The sequence below is a fragment of the Rattus norvegicus genome, chromosome 4, assembly GCF_036323735.1.
Source record: "Rattus norvegicus strain BN/NHsdMcwi chromosome 4, GRCr8, whole genome shotgun sequence".
Lineage (NCBI taxonomy): Eukaryota > Metazoa > Chordata > Mammalia > Rodentia > Muridae > Rattus > Rattus norvegicus.
Genome location: NC_086022.1, coordinates 122,948,995 through 122,969,129, shown reverse-complemented (window position 1 = coordinate 122,969,129; position 20,135 = coordinate 122,948,995). Strand labels below are relative to the sequence as shown.

Genomic DNA, 20,135 nt, shown 5'->3' with positions numbered 1-20,135 from the left:
CCTCTGAGCCATCTCTCTAGCCCCCTCCTCTTTCTCTTTGCTTCCCAGAAAGGATGACACGAGCAGCTCTGTCCACCCCATGCTCCCACCACCATATTTTGCCAGCTGCGCACAGAGGCCCCCAAAACTGTAAGCCAGAACACACCTTTCTTCTTTAAGATTATTTTTTTTTTGGTTCTTTTTTTGGAGCTGGGGACCGAACCCAGGGCCTTGCGCTTCCTAGGCAAGCGCTCTACCACTGAGCTAAATCCCCAACCCCAAGATTATTTTTAATTAACTTTTATATGTGTGAGGGGCTGCTACAGCGTGTGTGTGGAAAGGCGCGGAAAGCAGAAGAGAACTGCATCCTTTCCTCCCACCACATAGGTTCCAGGAGTCAAACTCAGGCACCAGGCTTGGCAGCAGGTGAAGTGCCTTTCCCCACTAAGCCATCTTACCAGCCCAGCCTTTCCTGTTTTACAGCTGATCATCACATTGATGTAAGGCTATTTATAAAGCTTCAACATCTTCATAGTCACTTGAATTCTTTTTTCCCTTGAGATTCCGTCTTCTGTAGCCCAGCCTGGCCTCACCATGCAGCTGAAGCTGACCTGGAACTCCTGGTTTTCCTCGATTCCCACCTTCAGGGCCCAAGATGATAGTACTACCACACCTGGCCATGTCCTCCTAATTGTTAGCCAGGGTGTTACTCCTGGCCCTACTTTCTAAAAGTGCAGCGTGAACGCTAAAATGCTGGGCCAACAGGCAAATCGTCCTCGTTCATTAAAACGGACCTAAGTCTGGGCATGAGACTTAGGGCAAAGGGCCAGGGTGGTGAACAAAAGAGCGGGCACTAAGCCTATCTCTGAGGCCTGTCTGGCCTCTGCTTCACGCAGTGGATCAGCACCGGGTGCAAATTGCAGTTTTGTAAATTGATTTCATTCCCAATGCACCAGGGAGCCTGTCACACAAAGAAACCCTAGAGCAAATTCATTTATTAATTGATTCAGCAAATATTTATCGAGTGCTTGTTTTATTCACAGAGCTGTGAACCCCTTTGGAACCTAAGAATTTATGTCACAGAGTGAGTGAATTCCCTCTCACTGGCCACGCAGGCCTGCGATTCCAGACACTGACACTTTTTAAATGGCATTTGTTGGGTTTTTTTCTTCCTATTTCAACGGTGGCACATGTTCACTGTGGAGTATTTTCAAAGCAGGACAAAACAAAGTGGAGAGAATAAAACCAATGAATGTATCAACCTAGGTTACACGTGTGTATTCACATGTCTGTGTATGCACATGTGTGTGCGTGCTCACGCATATGTCGAGTCCAGAGGCTAATGTTGACTGTCTTCCTCAATTGCTTTCTACTGTATTTTCTGAGTCTTAGTGAAATGTTTGCTGCCATGCTTATTTTTCAGTACAAGTGGAGTGAGTTCAATCCCTAGCACCCACATTAAATGTGTGTGTGTGTGTGTGTGTGTGTGTGTGTGTGTGTGTGTGTGTGTGTGTGTAAAAACCTGGGCACAGTGCTGAATGCCTATAATGACAGCACTGGGAATGCAGACATAGGATCCCAGGGGCTGGCTGACAGCTAGTCTAGATACATTGGTAGGCTCCAGGTTCAACAGGAGGCCTTGTCTCAAAAATAAGGTGGAAGGTGATAGAAGAAGACATCTGACAGTAACCTCTGGCCTACACATCACACACACACACACACACACACACACACACACACACACACACTCATACATATACATACACATTCACATACACACACATATACACTGTGATGGTTTGTACATGCTCTCAGCCCAAAGTGTGGCACTATAAGAAGATGTGACCTTGTTGGAGTAGGCGTGTCACTGTGGATGTGGGCTCCTAGCTGCCCGGAAGCAAGTCCCCTCAGAGCAGCCTTCAGATGAAGAATTCTCAGCTCTCCCTGCACCATGCCTACCTGGACACTGTCATGCTCCCACCTTGATGATACTGGGCTGAACCTCTGAACCTGTAAGGCAGCCCCAATTAAACATTGTCTTTTATAAGAGTTGCTTGGTCCTTCCACTCTAACATGTTATCTGTTTTGGACCGTTTACCATAAGAAATATGCCAAACAACCAGAGCTTTCAGGGACTAAGCCACTACCTAAAGACTATACATGGACTGACCCTGGACTCTGACCTCATAGGTAGCATTGAATATCCTAGTAAGATCATCAGTGAAAGGGGAAGCCCTGGGTCCTGCTAAGACTGAACGTGATTGTTGGGGGGAGGGCAGCAATGGGGGGAGGATGGAGAGGGGAACACCCATAAAGAAGGGGAGGGGGAGGGATTAGGGGGATGTTGGCCCAGAAACCGGGAAAGGGAATAGCACTCGAAATGTAAATAAGAAATACTCAAGTTAAAATAAATAAATAAATAAATAAAAATTTAAAAAAAAAGAGTTGCTTGGTCACTGTGTCTGCTCACAGCAGTAAAACCCTAAGACACACACATACTCACACAGATACATACACACACTTACACACGTACATACACACATATATGCACACATACATACACACATACATGCACACGCACACACACACACACACACACACACAGAAATAAATAATTTTAAAACCAGTCACAAGAGATCAAGAACTCGTGTGATGAGTATATGCTCCCTAGAGCCTCTGGTTCCTAGGAAGTAGCATGGTGGGTTCCGGGGCATGGGAGAAAATGGAGAACTATTGCTTTAACAGGGACAGAGCTTCAGTTCAGGAGGATGGGGTGCCTACAGGCTCTTTGTGCTTCACACTGGTGAGCTATACAGTTACAAAAGTGAAACAGAAATTTTATGGGCTCTCATCCCAGCTTAAACAATATTCATTCATTCATTTTACAAACACCTCATGTTGAAGTCAAATTTTTCTTGCAAATAGTGTTCCCAGATTGGGACTTTATGTGGCCTTGAAAATGATTTCAATCCTTAAAAGCCCATTCTCTGGACTCAGCTGGATCACTGCATCCTGTACCACTGACAGCTGATTCTCTGGTCAGATTCTTGCCTTGCCCCTCCCTGACACATGAAGAAGGCAGACAAGAAGGCAAGGGTTGAATAGGTGAAGACTGTTGATGACCACAGGGAGGTGAAGACCCAACAGAGAAACAGGCCCTCAGTGGGAGGACGCTGAGCAAGAGAGACAACTGAGTTACAGCTCTGAGTTTAGAAAAAGCCTGAGGCCAACAAGAGTAGAAGCAGAAGCAGCCAGCCTCAGAGGCTGGCCCACTGGAGGCAGGAGACACCTCTTAGGAAGTAGGTAATCCGGAAAGTCTGACAAGGATACTGTGCACAGGGTTTATATAGACCCAGGTTGAGCGCTGATTGGCCGGGTACATACAAATAAGGGAAAAATAAGGACCAATCAGTGGAGAGTTTGCCAAAACTGAGGCACATTCTCAATCTCAAGGGCTCTGTCCCCTTTCTCCTCTGCATCCTCATCCGTTTGCAGCAGAAGAGAGAAAGGCTGAGGGGTGGGGTGGAGTTGGACCTGAAGTTTTTGCGGGTCCAGATGCTGCTCTGATCGCTCTGGTCCCTCATACTGTTAGGCCGGAACCCCTGCTCCTCCCCGGCACAAGCTGGGAAACCCTGTCTGCCCTCCTTCCACCAACCCCACCCACTCAGAAAATTCCCGGGTCTGCTTGGAGAAAACTCTGTCCAGGCTAACATGTCACCACTCCTGGTGCCCGCCCAGGGGCTCAGTTTTTAACCATATATGGACACAATCCCAGCTCCTGGCTGACACGTCATCACTCCTCCCCTAAGCTCTATAAAATTCCCTCGCTTCAGCCTGGACTGGTGATTTCACTGAGCTCCACCTGTGAGGTTGGTGAGCCCACCCGAGAGCTGCCTCCTGATAAACCTGCCTTTACCTACTTCTAATCTGGTCTAGTCTGACCTAGATCTGTGTCACTGAGGGAGAGAAAACACCTATCACACACCACCATTACGGCCACAATCCCAGCCTGAGGACACCGCCTGGGGTGTGCTGACCAGCGTAACAGTGACTCGAGCAAACCACAAACTCTCTGAAAAAGGTCGTCCCCAACTCACAGGGTTCTCACACAGTTGATGGCATGTCAGAACCCAGCCTGGATCCCAGCACCCTGTGTGGCCTGTACTGTCCCCATGGAAACTTCAGGTTCCCTCTGGGAATGGTGGGTAGTGTTCTGAGCCTTTTTATCACCTTTGGGTGCAGAGAATGTTAAAGTCTGGAAGTGTAGGGAGGGTCCCCTCTGAACCGCTGTACCCTAACCATCTATCAGAACCTGTTGCTCTTACAGTGTTGAAAATACCACTCAAGGGTCTTCTATGGCATTCTAATACTACATAGACTTCCTTTGTATGAACACAAAGAAAGATGATTTAAGCCCCCCGCCTCGCGGTTGTTTTAAACTTTTGCTATTATAATTGTCCCTGCAGGGAACATACGCACAGCTAAATCTTTACTTGCTTAATTACCACCTTGGAATAAATTACTAGGTCTGGAATTGAGGGTTCAAAAGACACAGGCATATAAAGGCTTTTTGATACATATTGCCAAATTGACCTAGCAAAAACGTACTAAAACCTGCCCTCGGACCTGAAGCAAGGGCCACACCCCCTTCCCTGCACATGGCCTAGCATATCTCCCAACCCCTCACACCCCCAACACCCCACCCCACCACACCCCCTGCCTTCAGCTTAACTTGTGTTTTCCTCTCCTGCGGATCACACAGTCGTTGTCTTTAAGTACCTTATGGTTGTGCTAGGAACGTTCTGGGTTTATTAGCCACTCGTGGCTTCAAGTCTTTTGTCAGAGTTCTTTGTCCATCTCCCTGTGGAGGGGGCCCTCCTCTCCTCTCCATAATGGCCTACAGAGCGCTGAGAAGTACCTGCCTTCCTGAAGCGGGGGCCCAGCTGCAATCCGTACCCTCTCTGGTTGCTATGCAGATGTGCCAGTGGAGGGGACCAGTCTCCATGGCCACAGATGCCCGGGTCTCCACAAGGAGCTAGCAGGGAGAGGTTGCCATGGTGATGCTACCCAAGCAGGGCCTGGCTCCCCGCCCACCATGCAAGGCTTTGAGGGCTATGGGGAGGAAACAAGGGGTTCTGCAGCCGCGTACCCGCAGCGCCCAGCCTGAGGAGTCAGAGGCTTAGACTATTCCATCCTGAACATGGAGATGCACGATAAGATGAGAGATGAAGCTACTCGTCCCAAAACTTAAAAGTCATGTCCCTCGGCCAGATCCGAGAGTCCTCAAGGCGCTAAATGAACACTTTGTGAGTAAAATCGGGATTATCTTGTGATTGGCACAGTCACGGTGCGTTATTCGTGTGAAGTGTGTTTAAAAGAACCGGCTTGTTAGAGTAACATTCAAAACACACACCAGTTCTTTAAAAGCATGCCTTTGAGTTGTAATTGCCATGATTCTCAAAAACACTGAGCGGGAAGTGTCAGTTCTCTTGGAGACAACCTGTCCCTCGTTTTACAGATGAATTGTACCCCAAAATCCACACAACGAATTACGTGCACGTGCGCACACACACACACACACACACACACACACACACACACACACCTCACTTAGAGATAGCCTTTAAGGAGAACACGAAGTGAAAATGATTCTTGAGGGTGGTCCCAAGCCACTGGCTGGTGTCCTTGTGAAGAGGAGAGAGAACGTAGACACCTGTGGGGAGACGGCTTCGACAGGCAAAGCAAGTTGACCTCAGACGATGCCAACCATGACTTCCCTGCGCTTGCTCCCAAACACTCTGAGCTGCCCCTAGTATGCTTTGTTCCTCCTTCCTGGAGAGGCTGAAGGAAGGATGTCACCACTCCTCAAATAGCCACAACTCAGACTATCTTTGGCAGGCCTGACTGAGTTCTGAGTGCTTCCTGCCTGAGGTTAGGGATATTCTCATATCTTTTTTTAGTTCATCCATGACCTCACATTCTCCCAACGCCTCCCTTGAACCAGGCACTGGGCAAGGTGCTAGGATGACAGGGTGTGCAGGGAAGACAAGTGCCCGCCCTCACCCACATGCTGCCCCGTGATATCATCTCAGATGCTCCCTGGGCAGCATGATACTGGTAGGACAGATCGCAAAGGACAAGGTGTAGCCAGGGATAAGAGGGGAACATCTGAGCCAGAAATCAGAGAGCCTGGAACAGGCAGGGGGAAGGTTATGGGCAGAAGGAACCAAGAGTAACTGTTCCCAGTCTGGGCGCCCATAAGACACTGCTGCAGTTCTGTGTGGATAAGGGTACAGGGGCAATGAGGACGGTGCCTCAAGTTGTCCCCGAGTATACTGGGCTGAGGGACCCTTCTGTTCCCTTGCCAGAGCACCCTACACCCCTTGTCTACAGTAAGCATTGGTAGAAAACAAGTGAGATTTAGAGAGAAAACTAAATTAGAGTCTCCATTTTGAATCAGCAGGGCATGTTGCCTCAAGGATGCTGTGCTGTAGGGCACACTGTATACATCCCTGACTCCTGCTTTGGGGCCCAGATCAGCTGATCCTGCTGAAGGGGATGGGAGTGTTGATGGCTGCCACTGGGGACTTGGGGAGAGCCACCCTGCTGGTTCACATTCCTCTCAGGGAGGAGGAGGCATCAGAAGGAACCTGCCCCATTCAACAACTGGTTGGTGTGGGGCTCACAGGCCTAGAATTATGGACAGATCTGCAGGAACTCGGGGGTTGTGGGGGAGTCGCTGGCATTCTGCTGCTCACCTCCACACCCCAAATCTCCTCCCTAAATAACCTCTTGCGGGCAGTTCCACTCTGCAAGCTCTCGTCCCCTGGAAACTGGCTACAGGCGTGTTTCTTCTAATCAGCCCCCACGCAGATACACAACAGGTATCAGCCTTCAGCATCCTAAGGATAGAAAGGCTGTGTTTGCAGACTGGACAAGGGAAAATGGGTTAAGTGCTAGATTCATACTACTCGTCCCCTTGCTGGACCCTCAAGCTCCATGTTACCATTTCCCACCAAGCTCTGCCCAGGCCCTGGCAGAGTGAGCTCAACCGACAGCTCCACCCCTGGGTTCTCAGGTGGCTCCTGGTTCCACTTTGCTGGCTGCCACTTCCCCCCAGAATGCTGTCTCTCGCCCTCATTACTGGCTCTAGGAGGATATCCTAGAAGCCAACCCCACTACTAAAGTATAGGTACCCGGGAAGTGTTTAAAAAGTGCCTCCCGGAAAGCAGTTGGGAGCGGGAAGCGCACAGGTGCCAATAGAGGAAGGCCCTACAGGAGCCTCCCTGGGTGCCTGCACCAAGGGAAAGATTTCCCATCCCCCACCCCCATCCTATATCAACCAACACCGAGGCTCCCCCGTGGCTGTCTGCTCTGCAGGAAAAACTTGCTGAAAAACTAGGAAGGGATACCCTGAGTTGATGGCTAGGTCTGTGGGCATCCTGGCCAGATTAGAGGCATTACCCTGTCAGTCTGGATCAAATGTGCCGCCCCGCCCCCTCTTCCTCCTCACAGCCTCCAACCCCAGGAAAGCCGCTTGTAGCACTGCGGTCCTCTGTACTACCCTCCCCAACCCCAGCATCCATCCCAACACTGAACCTCAGAGGCAGATACTGGGTGCTTGGCTTCCCCGGGGAGGCCTGTGGTGTGGGGCTCACTCAGAGTATCAGGAACTCGTTCCCTTGGGAAAAGGTCCAGCCGGGACAATTGATTCCGTTCTGACAAAGCCAAAGTTCGCATTAAAAAACAACCGTGGAGCAATCTCTCTAGGTGTGGTAAACAGACTCCCGAGGGTCCTGCCACGGGGGCTTCACCACCAGTCGGAGGCTGACTGGAACAAAGACTTGACTCTGTCTCACTATACGTCAGGCCTGTGAGGATAAACTGTCAAGACACTGGACGGCGGCGGCGGCGGGGGCGGCGGCACACTGACTCCCCTAGCTTCACACAGGCCTGAGCTTGGGGCTGACTCAAATTTCTTTGTCCTGACAGACATCAGCACGGAGCTGACAAAAGGTGGAGAACAAGCACTTGTTTTCTGTGGGTTCGCAAGTGCAGGCTGTCTCCAGGGTGAGACCAGTCACAGAGAGCAAGAGAAACTGTAAGCCCAGGCAGCCTTAAAGTCAAACCTCAGCTGCCGCCCTGCTGGCAGGGGCGGGGTATCCCACCGGCGACAAACCGTGAAAGCTTCAGCAAGGCTGTGGGCAGGAAGGAGCCAAACCCCTTCTGACTAGTACTGACTAGTGCCCTTCCATTCTTTCTAGAAATTTTTCAGGGCCACTCTTACACACGAGGGGTCAGGCATCCTCTGCAGCCATGGGCCTGGCACTCAGCCCTTCCGCCTCCAGTGTAAAATGGAGTCGCTGCTTCCTCCTTGCTGTCTGCTTGCTCCAGTGCAGAGTGAGCTGAAACACTCCAAGGACTCAGCACGGAGCTTGGCACGCAGTAAGTGCTAAATGAGTCTGGTTATTCTTAGATCCCGGGGCTGTTCTGCTGGTGGGGTGGAGAACTACGAAGCCACTGAGCGGTAGGATCGCTCAGAGAGGAATAAGTACCACCAACCAAGCAAGGTAGTCACAAGGCGCACCGGGCAGGAGGGGGCGTTCCTGGGGCAGCCAGAATAGACCCGAGGCTAGACCGTTTGTTGGTTTGGATCGCCATGGGAACAGGAAAATATCGGAGAGGAGACTTGAGTTCCAGAGGAAAGTAATGGGCAATGAATGAAGAACCATGAGGAGGCCCTTGCATTGTCCCTTTCCCGCTCCTGAGAGCACTGACCCTCTTCTGCTTGGTGCTGGCTTCCAGGGAAGGCAGTCCTAATCCTGGAGGGAGAAATAAAGCAAAAACCTCCACACCCTGCGGGTCTGCCCTCTTCTGAATGTGCTCCAAAGCCGACCTGGATCTGAGGGTCTAAGGCCTTATACTCTAAGGCCAACCAGATGACACCCAGTGGTTCACACCCATGCTGCCATCTTGTCTTCACCCCAGCCAAATAAGGTTCATGGAAGCCCACAGGGGCTCCTCAGTTGGTGGGAGCAGCTTCTGTGGGAAGTAAGCACGCCTGAGGACTTGGGACCTCAGCTACCGTCTGCCCACCTGGGAAGCCCAAATGAGGAAGGGTTTACACAGAAGACTGAGCAGCAGACAGATGAGGGGTCTGCTGAGCTGAAATGGGATTTCCACAATGCCCCTCCTCCACCTCTCCATGTTCCCCTCCCCCTCCAAGCTCCAAGCTCTCCCCTCAAGAAACCACCTTTTTTTTTTTTTTTTTGTCTGAGAGGCTGCCACTGACTAGAGTCCCCAGTTGCTAGGTGATGAGAACTCAGTCTGGCAGGCAGAGTAAGGAGAAGGGCAGGGGCTGGTGGGCTTGAGTGCCTCCCCTCCCACACTTCCACAGCCCTGCAGACAGCTGGGCACCCAGACCCATAGGCCCAGTGGCAGGCAGAAGCAGACAATGGTAGTCGCAGGCACTGGGCCCCTACAGCACACTCCACCACCAGAGCACACCCAAACAATCCAAGGCTTCTGTATATAAACACCCCTCACTACCCAGACAGGCACAGCAGGAAGACAGGAGGCTTGGATCCACACAAACACGGGCACAGGTGCACCCCAGATGCCTGCTACTCTGCAGAGAAGGGAGGGGCCTCGCCAGGCTGTACTAGAGATCAAAAGGACCCCCCACCCAGGGCAGGGACAATGGGACACCCAAGGAGAACCACATCCTCTCCCTAAGAATGCTCCCTGCCCCATCCTTCCCTACCTCCCACATCATCTATTAGACTAGAGGCCATCTTCAGTCCAGAGCTCAACTAGGCTTTGTGTATCTCTTTATCTCCCTTGCTGGGGACACTGAATATGCCCCCTTCCCTATGTAGACCAGGCTAGCCTCATACTAACAGAGATCTGCCTACCTATCTCTCAAATGCTGAGATTAAAGGCATGTACCGCTATACTCAGGAAGTGACTCTGGGACTTTTAAAGAGGTGACAGACAGGCACATTGTATCCCAAGAGACCCTGACCTGGGTGCATTTGATAAGGGGAGGCTGCGGTAGTGATGGGGATCATCCAGAGGCTGCCAAGAGTAGAAGGCAAGAGCTAAGGGAGTAGAGATGTGAGTTAGGTGCGAGTTAGGTGCTTTTCTCCTTGCCTTGAACAAGCATCTGACAGGTAACAGGTTAAGGAAGGGTTTATTGTGACTCACAGTCTGAGGGTGCAGCCCATCATGGTGAGAAACCCTGGCAGCAGGAACATGAGACAGCTGCTCACAGTGTGTCCACAGCCAGGAAGCAGAGAGAGATGATTCTGGTGCTCAGCTCATGGTCTCCTTTTATGTGGACCCTGGGCAAACAGGAACAGTGCCGTTCACACTCAGGGCGGGTTTTCCCTCCTCAGCTGACCGCTAGGAATACCTCACAGACTGCTCAGAAGTGTGTTCCCATGGTGATCTAAATCCAGTCACAGTGAAGGAAGATCACAGGGATCCACAGCGGCTGCTGCACAGGGACACGATGGCCAGCAGGGAACTCAGTGCCCGCGAAGGCTGGTAACCAGGGAGTGCCATGAATTCTCAGGGAGGCAGGTCTAGAAGGGAAACCTGGATGCAGAAGACACAACCTAGATGTGCAATACGCTAAGCATGGTGGGGTGTCTTCCATTCCAGGAATAAACCCAAACTTTGGTCCTCTCCTTAAGTGAGCATACTGGTGTCTGCTGACACACCATGCTGGGCACCATAAAGCTAAGACCCATTCTCTCTCTCTGAGGCTGCAGCTCCTGCCCTTTGACATAAACTGTGGTTAGTGTTCTGTAGGAACATGGGGAGGGTGGGTGTTGTGTTATTAAAGGATAAAGAGAAGGGGGATATGTTCTCTGGGGGTCTGGGGGAAGGGGGTGCCTCAGCGGGCCCATGCTGAGACATCCCTTCCCGCTGAGGGACCAGCCACAGGACGGTATAGTACAGAATAGAGTTTATTCAGGACATGGGGAGTGGGGTTAAGAGGGTAGTAGGGCAGAGAAAGAGAAAGAGTAGTAGAGAAATAGAAGAGTAGAGGAGTAGAGGCCGGCCATGAGCACGTGGAGAGAAGGGGGGAGGGGAATGGGGAGAGAAGGGACAAGGGGAAAGAGGGTAAGAGCAAGAGAGCAAGGGCAAGAGAGCAAGAGGGTGAGGAGGGGGCAAGCAGCCCCTTTTATAGTGTCAGGCATGGCTGGCTGTTGCCAGGTAACTGTGGGAGTGGAGCTTAGACAGAATGCTAACAGTGGGAGCCATGGACCAGTTAGGGACTGACATAGTTGGGTAATCAGACCAGGCTTCCAAGGCAAACCAGTACCCAGCATATGCAAGACACCTTCACCTGGTCAGGTGTGACAGCACACGGTGGCTCAAGACTCTCAACTCTCCATGCAGGTCCAGCCATGACTAGTGCACCACAAGAATGCGCTAGAAATGTTACACCTACCACAGGGCGTGAGAACAAAATATTAGGACTCCCATTGTGTGTCTCCCCCAAAGAAAAACAAACGGGCACACGAGAGCATACAAAAGTCAAACCCCCTCATCAGGAAGCCCTGTCCCTTCACAGGGACACGTGACAGAATCAAGCTGGCCTCTCGCAGGCTCACCCTCCTTCACGTGGCCCATAAGTGGATTTGTGGATTATCATCTCTGGATTTAATTAAACTAACCCTAACAAAATGAGCAAGTGGCTTAAGAGTTGTCCTGCTCAGGAAACAGGGTTGAAGATAAGGGAGACAAATGCTTAGTGAAAGACTTGGGATTCTGCATCAGCCCTGTGCTTCCTTGGTCCCTGGGACCCGGAGATCCTCCCCTCCCTCAGGGGACAGCTTTGCTTTATATCCTATGTGGGACAAACAAAATAGTGAGAGGCATGCAGGCTGGTGTCCAAGTAAACCCTGGGCACACTTCTTCCCCAGGGCTGCTGCAACTGCAGGTCTCTGGAAGGTCAAACCATTATAGTGAGTTTGTATTACAGCGAAGACGAGAGTGCAGTAAAAATTGTTAAACATCTTGGGCTTTTAAACTATTTTCAAAATAGTTGTAGGCTTATTACTGAAGAATCGTTCTCTCTCTTACACACACACACACACACACACACACACACACAGGAAGTTGAATTCCTAAAAAACCCTCCCCTAGCTCCCCCTAGTGGATGTCCACAGTAGATAAATAGACATTGCTATGTGATGGGGGAGTAATGACGGTGTCATGAATGCCTGAGAGGACACAAGAGGAGCCTACTTCAGCCCAGTGGTTTCTCAAAGCCCACAACTCCGGTGCAGAAGCAAGACACCACCACCAAGTCACCAAACTCAGGGACTTCCCTGAAGAATCCGGCAGCCCTCTTTCAAAGTCAGAGGTGTGATGGGTAAGGAAAGACTGAAGAACAGTGCCTGGCAGATCAGCAGAGACCTGGACATCACCATTCCTGCTGAGCTACCCCAGCTTGCTCCTCGCCCCACCCACAGACACCAAGGAGGACCTCAGAGCCTCATCTGACTGCGTCTCGGCACAGGCGATGAAGGACCCTGGCTTATTCTCTGGAGAACAGAGCAAGGGTGGGAAAACAGGGCATCTTAACACCAGTGGACAGGGATGCTATGGCTTGGTTCTAGACTCCAGAACATTGCAGACCTTAATTTATGTTGAGGTTGTATCTGCCAGCTGTCAGTCAAGTTGAGTTTGACTTCTGACTAATCTAAAGCAAACTTGGGTCAAGAGACAAGGCAGAGACCTGTCTGGATGGCCTGGACCACAGAGGCTGAAAAGCCTGGTGTAGTCAGCGTAAGACTCTGAGGTCCCCGCAGTGCCCATGGCCGGGGCAGGAGGCAAGCCAGGGCAGCTGAGCAGGAATGGGGATGTCCACGGGGATAGGAGAGGAAGGAGACAGATGAGCATCCGTGAGCCCTATGAGAGGAGGAGACAGTTGGCTGAGAGCATCTATCCCCTGGAGAGCAAAAGCTAGGCCTCAGAAGGACTGTCCTGGGGCACAGATCCACCTCCTCAGGAGGTTGGCTCCGAGAGCTGTGCACACACTCCCACTCGAGCTAACACAGCAGGGGTGGGAGCCAGGGGCCTAGCTTGCCATTGTGTCTCTGTGCTTGAGTCATCAGCACGTTCTGAGCCTCCTGCTTCCTGTTTAATGAATGAAGGAGACAGACTGGGGGAGGTGGGGACACTGGCTGGATGCAGCCCAAGCCCGAGTCCCTTTCCTCACGGCACAGGCTCTTCTAAGTTTCTGGCAGAGATAGGTTAAGTGGTACTCTGGTCCTGAGCTCCCAGTCCACCAGCTCCCTGCTGGGTCTGGCTGCAAGCTAACAGTGTCAGTGGCCCAGGTCAGGTGGGGACCAGCAGGAGAGGGGCTCTACTACAGTTACTGCTGCTGTGAGCCACTCCCGATGTCCCAGCATTAAACAGTTTCCTCCCAGCTCAGTTCTGAGGGACAGCACCTCACACAGAGCCCAGCAGGGTGGCTCGCCTCCACCGGTCTGAAACTGGGGGAGAGGGGTAGGAGAGCTGGTGGTGACTGCAGCCACTAGGGATGAGTCACCTAGAGCTTCTTTGTCCCAAGCATCACTGAGGGCTGGGCTGGGATACAGGTTGTGTGGCTGGCTACACGTGACCTTCTTGCAGGGCCTGGAGTTAGAGCTTGCCACTGTAGGTTTCCACAGGGATGTCACAAAGAAGGCAAAATCTGACCCTCGCCTCTGAGCAGCATTCTGTCCAACTTGTGGAAATCAGGAAGGTTGGCCCAGATCCAAATCTGAAGTCAACCCTTGACAGACACAGGAGGCCATTGCAATGGATCCTGGGAGTTGGAACAAGTTCTGGCCCATTTTAGGAAATGCCTCTTTCTGCAGAGTTCTCCTGGCCCTGTGTCTATACCCAGATTCACATGAAGACCCTCCTTCCTTCTGACCCTGGATCTCCCCTGTGGCTACCACCATTGCAGTATTAATCCAGCCCACAACTTGGTCTCCTGGCCTCAGTTCCCCACCTGACACTTCATGCGGTGCAGTAAGCCACAGGAGAGACTCTGTTTCTCATCTGCCACATCTTTTGGAGCAAACCATCTTCTTGAGGTTCTGACCTCAGATGCAGCTTATGTCATCCACAGGGAATGGGGAGGTAACTCCCTCTGCCTCAGGCCTTCATCCCACTCCTCTATATACCCCCAGCCTTCACCAATTTGGCTAATATCCTGCTCTGATTTGACATTCCACTCTGACATCCCCTGGGCCCCTCTTTTTCCCTGAGCCCAGACCTGGGAACTCTAGTCCTGAGACCCCGATCATTCCACTGAAGGCCCAGCTTCCCTGAAATGTCTCAGAGATGAGCAAACACCTGCCAGTTTGCTCACCCTCCCCTCGTGTCCAGGCAAGAATACAGCCCTATCCCTGCGGAGTTCACATCCCAAGAGACTCATAGTGCAGAGTCCACTAAACTAGCAGATTGTGGCCAGGCATAAAGGGACACTAGAAGTGGCTGGGTCCCATAGCAGGCTGGAAGAGGGGGGCGTTCATGGGGTGGTGGAAGCAGGAAGGAGACAGGACTGGAATGAGACAGTGCACCCTGATCAGCTGCCCTCCAGCCCCAGCTGACCAATCACAGCTTGGGAGCTGGATTCCCCTGCAGAGCTGTCCCTTGTAGGAGAGGTGTGTCTCATCCAGGCAGCTCTCTATAGCTGGAGTGCTGGCCCTACTTATCTGATCCTGGGCTCCTGAGAAACTCTCATAGGTGCTATGTAATTACGACTTCCGTGGTGGTTAACTCAGAGTCAAGTTAGCCAGCTTAAACTGAGGTCAAAAGTCAGTCCTAGATGTTCCTACAAGGGTGTTTTCTGGACAAGGTTCATATTTAAGTCAATGGACTTTGAGGAATCAATGGACTTTGAGGACATCAGATCACCATCTACTGCAGTCAGTCTCACTTGATCCACCAAGGCCAGAAGAGAGACTGACCTCTCCTGCAGGAAGGAAGACTTCAGGATGCTCTCAGATTTGAATGGCAAGGCACCTCTCTCCAGCTGCCCAGCCAGCTCTAAGGTGCTTGACCTCTGCATGCCTGGGGGCCAGTTCTGCAATCTGTCTCTCTCCCCCTTTTCTTTATGACTCTGTTTATTTCCTTCTCAGAAGACCAGCTTCTCTAAGGAGCTGTCATTTATGTAGACTTGAATGATAGGGGCCAGGGACACTGACCCACAGGCACCTGGGACATGGGTTCGATTTAGGACTTGAGAGCAACTGGCAACTTATTCCAGCCAGCATGGGTGGGAAGCTGGAGACCCCAGCAGAATGCAGAGGTTGGGATGGCTGTGGGGCCAGCCATGCAGGCCTTGTAAGAAAAGATAAACTGTTGTTTGTCCTAAGGAGCTAAGAGGAAGTCGACCAGGTGGAACATAGTGGGAGGGGAGTGGCGACCCAAGAGGAAGTGATGCTGTGGCCTGTGTTTGAGGTGACAACCACAGGTAGAAAGTCTGGAGTATGGGCGATTTGATTCTGAGTATGTTTTGGATGTTGAATCTAAAGGCCAGGAATCTAAAGGCTGTGTGTGAGCTTTGAGGCAAGAGAGATCAGGAGGGATGAGGGTGTGGTCAGAGTTTAAAGAGCGCCAGAGAATCCTGTCACAGTAGCATGGCATGAGAAGGACAGTCATCACTGTCCCCTAGGCAGGGTAGAATTTGGTAACACATTAGTACAGGGACCGTCTTCATCCTAGCCACCCTGTGGCCTATAGGTGTAGACACCTATGCTCTAAACGAAGACCAGAGTAGCCCCTGGCCTGGTAAGCAAGAACCCTGCAAAGAGAGTGAGACCAGAGCCAAGCCAGCCACAGAACAGAGCCTGAGGAACTCAGGCGAGCTAAAGAGAGAAGACACAAAATAATTAGTGAGCAGAGTGTGTAATTAAGTGCTAAATTGTGTGTTTCAGACTGGCTGAGCCGCGGGAGTGTGTGGTGGGGGAGTCACACCACACTGGAGTGGCTGAGGAAAGAGGACACTTGGAGAGGATGTGCCACAGAGAGACAGGTTTCCCAGGTGCGTGAGCAATGGTAAGGGGTGGAGGCAGATTACAGTGGGTGGGGGAGGAGGGCATGCTAAGGAGAGAAGCCCCAGAGCAGTAGAGGAGAAACATAGTCCATGAGCCAGGAACCCCCGACACCCTGTACCACACTGGGTCTCAGGCGCCATGTCTGTGGAATATGGTTGCTTGTACTTAGGGACAACACTTAGGGACGACAGTGGCATTCAGCTGTGTTCAGGCCCTGGAACTGGGAACATCAAGCAGACAAGTGGGTGGGCAGGCAGGCAGGCAGGCAGGCAGGTAGGCAGGCAGGCAGGCAGGCAGGCAGGCAAGAGAGACCTAGATGGACAGGTATACCACAACTGCTTTGACCCCCTAGTCTGGCCCTGCCACAGGACCCCTAGTGTAAACCCTACCATGCCTTATCCTATGGGAGTGTAGAGCTGCATGGTAGCATTGGTTTGGTCGAGACTCAAGTGCCCTTCATGACAGGGTAATCTCACTGAGGCTCTTAGAGACTAGGAGTGCTGAGAGAGGACTCTGTGGAAACTGCAGGTTCCAAAAAGGCAAAAATGGGGTTCTCAAAGCCCAACAGTACTCAAACATTTGGAGTTCACAGCTAGGGCAGGAGAGGGCCTAGCTGAGAGGTGGGCCCGGTTGAAAGGCAAGCCAGAAGGGTCAGGCTCCAACAGGGCCTAGCAGGGCCTGGCAGGGCACTGAGACCTGTGACTGAGAAGGAATCAGTGTGCAGGAAGCCCCCCTCTCCAGCTCTCTGTTTGCAGTGTGGCTTAACACACACTGCCTGTTAAACAAATGTTATGACAGGACTACTTGAGCACCCAGAGACAGCAGTGACACTCTCTGCTTGTCACCAAGAGTGGCCTGCAATAGGGCTCTCTTCTCTAGCCAAAGCCTCCAAGGTTCACACATGGGCAGAAGGGAAACAGCCTTGCAGGATCCTTCCATCCCTCCAGGCACAGCCCTGTCCATCAACAAGGATTGATGCAGGTCCTGACCTGGGGCCTAAGACACAGAAGCTGTCTGGCTGCAAATGATACCCAAGTGTAGCAGACTGACCAGAGAGAAACAAATCCAATTTATGCAAGACCCATGGAAAGGCAGATCATAAAGGCTTAAGGTAAGGAGATGGAGAGATAGCAATTCAGGAGAGGCTTCGGGGCTGAATAGCATGAGCAAAAGTCCTGAGGCCAAACTATGCAGGGTGGTTAAAGATGTGATGGAGGGAGAATGAGCACAGGGAGCCAACTTCATGAGGCAGAGAGGCCTCTGTGCACGTATCATGGGGTCATTGGAGGGGATGAAGTGGGAGGGACTGGATCTGGGGTAGGAATGAACAGGACTCTCTCTGGGTGCTGGGAAGAAGAGGAGTGACCAAGAGCAGGAACAGGGAGGTTAGATATTGGGGGATGGGTGTCTCTACCTAGGAAGCTGCCCCAGGATGGGAGTCAGTGTGCCTAGTGTGGCCTTGACAGGACCTCTTTACAGAGGAAATGTGGAGTCTGAGGGAGCGTCCAAAGAGTGCCAAGCCTCCTCATTCATTCGTTCATCCTCCATTCATGTCTCTTTGCTTTTTGGGGGGTGTGAGGAGGAAGTGATGACAGACATGAAGATGTGGGTACAGCATCGCTTGTCAGACCGAATAGATTACCCTTTTATCAATAGGGTAATGAACAAACGCCATCACTCAGAGTCATTCAGAACAAAGGAGGCAGCTCTGAGACTGGGAGAGATTTTTGCCCACTCGACCTTTGTTCTCTAGCCTGTGCAGCCCCAGACCAACCCAGGCTGTTCCTACAGCACCAGAGCACAGGAGAACTCTGGCTGCCAGCGTGCGAAGAGAGGGCTGGGAAAGCATGCTGAAGATGGTGACAAGTCGAGGCCAGCTGCAGACACAGCTGGGACCAGAGATGTTCAGAGAGTGATCAGGGGAATGTGTGCCACAAGGCAGACAGGGCGGGTCTTGCACCAGGAAGCTGCTGGGCCCAAGAGACCTCTGACACCTGCTGGGTGTGTGAACTGTGCCCACTGAGCTAGGCTAGAACAGGATAAGAACCATCCTGTCATTCCCTCAAGATAACAGAGCTCCCTGCCGGTCCTCCTATCTGGACTCCACCCAATGTCCTTCCTACTAAGCTTGTACCTGCTCTCTGTCCTCTGTGCCCTAGTCCTATACCTTATGATAAGACCTCAGCAAATCCCCTGCCCGCTCTGGGCCTCCATAGAAGGCCTAAATTCAATCTTCTCTTTGCAGAGTCAGGGACACAACGCACAATGAGCCAGTAGCCCTCTGAGGACTGTATCCACGGCAGTAGCCCAGCCAAGCAGCTGATTTCACTGTCTTTAAACAAAGCTTCCAGATGGGGCACTGCTGTCTGTGGGTGCGCTAGCCGGCTGCTTCGATGATCCACTAATTGGGTCTCCAGGGAAGGGGCTGAGGAAGAGCAGCTTCTTCCCCATCCATCGGTCCATCCATCCGTCCATCCGTTCACTAAGAGTCTACCATGTGAGGGAGGATGCTGGGGGTTGTTACAGTTAATGGGAAGACAGCGTTGCACAGATGGGTCAGCTGGCCCACCGTGCCTGCACAAGGAGCAGTCCCCAAATCCCCCAGGACAGAAAGTTAAGCAGGATTGAGTGGTGGAGCATCTCGTTTGGCGGGAGAGGGGGGGTGTAGGTGTATTTGAACTGAGACCTGGCAGGTAAGATGGGACCAGCAGGCCACCATGGAAAAGGGACAGTGGGCTGTAGAGCAAGGCCAAGAACCAGCCTATGCTTAGAGGGGTTGGACTACTTTGTTTGAGTTGGTGGGCATGGCCAGGAGGAGGAAAGACAGGATACTACCAGCAGGTGACTAGGATAGGTCCTCTCTTAAGTCCTGCGCCCCAGGCACCAGGCCCAGGAAAGGCGTATCATAGCTAAATTGCTCCCCCTGCTGGGCAGGGCTTTGATGACCATCAGTGTGTTCAGTGCTGGATTGAGAACCTAGGGACCAGGGGCTGACTGGACCATGCTGCTCAGACTGGTTGGACCCAGTCCAGAGACCCATTTTCTTCTACCCGAAAGTTTGGAAAAATCTGAATCTGTTGCCAGCTCTCAGGAACTGGAAGACAGAGCTGGACAAGGGAGGCTTAGGCAGGATGGAAACTTTGAATCCAACATGAGCTACAAAATAAGACTGTGCAAGAAACCAAAGTCAAATGAAATAAAACTTCTTGCAAATGAGTCAGTATCCAGTGTCTCTCTCACACAGTCTGGCAGATGTGGCCAGGCATCGTGCCAGGTCTCACCCCTTGTCTGTGTCCAGCCTTAGCATGCCAGATTGGCATGTCCAAGAGCCCCTCTCTCAGCTGACAAGGGGCCCAGGGAACTGGGCAGCCTCCTACCCCTGGTTCCAAGATCGTCTCCTCACATCCCTGCCTACAGACCTAAGAACCCTTTAGGATACAATTAAATTCAAAGACCACTACAGCCAGAGTCCCCAGGCAGGGCAGACCACACACGGTGAAACTGAGGCTCAGGGGGGCTCAGGATAGATGACAATCCAACCAGACACACCAGGCAACATATAAGACATAAAGAAAAACGTCCTTCGAGTCCAGAAGCGAGTCCATTCAGCTGTGTGATTTTGGGTGAATGGCTGACCTCTCTGAGGCTCCAAGTCTTCATTCTAAAGATTCGCTCCTGGGGAAGGGCAGGCTCCTGGCAATGTCTTCAGTGTTCACCTTCCTGGGTGTGTAGCCAAGCTGAGACCGGGAAAAGGCAGTGGAGTGGCGCCAGGATCCAGCTCAAGGTGACAGGTAGCCTAAAAGCTGAAACCGTGTGCATCGGTGGCTCCTAACCCATCAGTCCAGACTACAACAGGAAGGGACCCAGGCTAGGAGGGGAGGAGCAATCTGGAAGGGAAGGACATAGCAGTAGTACACAGTACAGGCTAGACCACAGCTGGGATGAGAGCATGGGGCAGGGACCAGAGAGGAGACATGAACTGGGGTTCCAGGAGAGGTGTAGGAGGAGGGACAGGGTGGAGCAGACTGGGGGCTAGGCAGGGAGCTTAGGCAGGACGCAGTGAGACAATGGGGATACAGTTCCACG

The 20,135-nt window shown here is 51.9% G+C and overlaps 1 long non-coding RNA gene across 1 annotated transcript in view; it reads right to left on the bottom strand.

The window, feature by feature from the left end:
* Positions 1-10,169, bottom strand: part of LOC102554942 (uncharacterized) — a 37,608-nt gene extending 27,439 nt beyond the window's left edge. Inside the window, exon 1 of the long non-coding RNA XR_001837633.3 lies at positions 8,267-10,169. This is a non-coding gene — a long non-coding RNA (uncharacterized LOC102554942). The remainder of the gene's footprint in view (positions 1-8,266) is intronic.
* Between the last annotated feature and the right edge of the window lie 9,966 nt (positions 10,170-20,135).